Source organism: Saccostrea echinata, unplaced genomic scaffold (assembly GCF_033153115.1).
Source record: "Saccostrea echinata isolate AGI-Se365-2 ecotype Australia unplaced genomic scaffold, CSIRO_AGI_Sech_v1 ptg000044l, whole genome shotgun sequence".
NCBI lineage: Eukaryota > Metazoa > Mollusca > Bivalvia > Ostreida > Ostreidae > Saccostrea > Saccostrea echinata.
In genome coordinates this window covers 2,740,441-2,743,392 of record NW_026889793.1, presented here as the reverse complement: position 1 = coordinate 2,743,392, position 2,952 = coordinate 2,740,441, and the positions used below count along the sequence as shown (strand labels likewise).

The 2,952-nt window shown below is 29.7% G+C and overlaps 1 long non-coding RNA gene across 1 annotated transcript; it reads left to right on the top strand.

Moving 5' to 3' along the window:
* The first annotated feature begins 383 nt into the window (after positions 1-383).
* LOC133201533 (uncharacterized) lies at positions 384-1,618 on the top strand. Its single transcript, XR_009723106.1, has 3 exons — positions 384-450; positions 894-958; positions 1,561-1,618. It is a non-coding gene; the product is annotated as an uncharacterized LOC133201533 (long non-coding RNA).
* Positions 1,619-2,952: the final 1,334 nt, after the last annotated feature.

The window sequence follows — 2,952 nt, the reverse complement described above, 5'->3', positions numbered from 1 at the left end:
CACGATAGAAACATATAGAAGCTAATCCAATCCTATCCTATACTATTCTGTATCCTACAGCCAATCAGATTCGAGTAAAGGTTAATTCATATGTCAGAATAAATTACAGAAATGCAAAAGGATATAGAACGTGTACTAAAGAATCATTTATAAAATCACAAAAAGAAAATAGACGTGTTTTTTTCTTAACACACATTTCTACTATTACCTTCGAGTAATATGGCGTACGATCTAACCGTGAACGATCCGCACGTAAACAAAGAAGAGATCGGACATCAAAAGATCGTATTTCTTCAGCATGTTTGGATGATTAACTCGATTCCTACTTGTGTTACAGTTCAATAACATGTTTCTCTGTTAAATGTGCTCTGTTTGTGTGGATAATTCCACTTGAACCGTCAGCGGCGGACTATAACAGATCATAATCGCAGTTGTTTGGTGCAAGACCATGTAAGTATACTACACACTGTAAATGTGTGCATGTTTATACGTATCTCTCCCTTTAAGCAATGTTTTAATGACTTGACCTATTAAAATATTGTTCTATTGTAATATACACAGAAATCGGATGTGGAAAAAAGAGGTTGTGTAGAAAGGGGAGGGGTAGGGGGGTTAAATATTTACAAATACTTTGTCACATGATCAGATGTATTATACCTTTTTCAGTTTGTTATTGCTATATACTCATTTCCCTACTGTGGTTAAAAAACATTTTTTTCTTATCTGATTGCAATTTAAAATAATTAAATGCAGAATCATCATGATCATTTCTTATGCTACTGTGTATAATAAGCGAACTCAGCACTTGCATGTACATTGTATGTATGACCTATTGTGAGTTAAACACAAAACATGTAACATAAATTAATCATTTATTATCTTCTTCATTTCAGAGAATGGTACCCAATTTTGCTTGCCCTCATTAGTCATCACAATATAAAGGATTTTACATTTAGAAGTAGGTATGATTAGATTATTTATTTCGTGTTTATGCATGTTTCATTAAAGTACATAAAAATCATTATCTAAGTTGAGATGAAGTGTCTGCAGATTTTATGAATAAGTGATTTTCTTCTTTTTAAAATGTTGAGACTAAAACTGAAATTAATGTATAATTGTTCTGGTCATCATTCTCATGTTATATGTATTTTCATTTTTTTTAATATTCAAATTTCAAGCAACAAATGAAAAGAAATTAACAAACAACATATTAAATAGATTAATACAAGCAGAAAATAGAGAGAAAAAAACATCCAAACATGTACTCATACTAGTTAGCAAGACGACGAGATGAAATGAATTATAATCTACAAGTAAATTATGTAAATTATGATTGTTTAATTAAGATATGAGTTCTGACTATGAAGTTGCAATATAAGATTTGATTTTGCTTGATTTGTTTAAAATTATTGCATTACTCTGGGAGAGAAAAAGGTTAAATTCAGTCAATTGTACATGAAATGAGAAAGATAATCACAATCAAATACAGTTTTAATGCATAATGCATATGACACAATTTACAATCTACATGCACATAATGGTGTGTGTTTTTTTCTTCAGGACAATCCTGCAAATTTGCAGCTGTACAAATTTTCTTCATCTCATCTGCTGCTGGAATACATAATGAAAGATTTTCAAACCAGTGTCCAAGAGCCCCCTAGAGTCTGGAATGATGGTGTTCTTTATTAAGGAGATCAGTGTGTGATGTATTTATTTTCTGTGCATTGATGACATTTGTGAAACTATTCAGTTACTTTATGACCATCTCTCTGACAACTACTTTGACATTTTAAATTCAATTTGAGCGACGGACAAGCAGACCAAATAATATGCATGTAAAACATACAACTGTAATAAGACATTGATAAATTTCAATTTAAACAAACTACATGTACATGTATCTTTGAGCTTGGCATTGAAATACATGTATAATTTTTATGGACACTTTTAATGAATTTGTCTCATGATAATGGAACATTCAATTGTTATACATTGTAGATATAAATTGTACATAATATGCATTTGGTCCAATATATATAATTATATTTATATTCACTGAAAAAAGGGATTACCCTGAATAAATATTGTGAACTTGGTCAATTATTTTTATTCCTCATTTAGACACTGAATAACATTCAAGATCAAATGTCAAGATCAAAAACAAGATTTACTTAAATTTTGGTTATAAATGCTGTAACAACTGTGGATTCTTATGCATGTTTTATAAGATCTAAGGAATATTTGTGAGCTGACTACAATAATTATTGCTGTCAACCTGTCTGACTATGAAGATTTAGGAAAATGTTTTCTGTAAACACAAATTGATTAAATTCTCACACATTAATATTCTTTTTAATTAAGATACACTTGTACAGCACTGAACTGACCATAAATTGAGAACAAAATGAAGCAAAATAAGAAATTTAAACATTTTGAATATCTTGATTTTTTATTCAGCAAACATGATGAAAATGTTGCATGTTTGTAAAATATTCACATACAAATAAATGATGAACTGAACCTTTCAAACAGGAATAACTTTAATAATAAATATAAAACAAATTTTTATCATACATTTAAAATTGAATATAATAAGACAATTTTAACTTATTTAATAAATGAAAGTCAGCATATTCTAGATCTAAATTTTGACTTGTCTGTTCTTGGTTTATGGTCTTGTCATATCTTATCATATCTTTTTTCTTATTTAGATTTACGCCAAAAGTAAAATCTAATATACAGCTGATACAGGTGCAGTTAGACCTATACGTTATTTTCGTGATGCCCAGTTAAGGGAAAAAAAAGTTTTGCATAAATTTTACATGAACAGATGAAACACACACTTGTTAAAACATCAAAAATATCCTATTTTTAGGTCACCTGAGTCACTCAGGTGACCTGTTGCTATCCGTTTTTGTCCGTCGTCGTGCGTCGTCCGTCGTGCGTTAACAT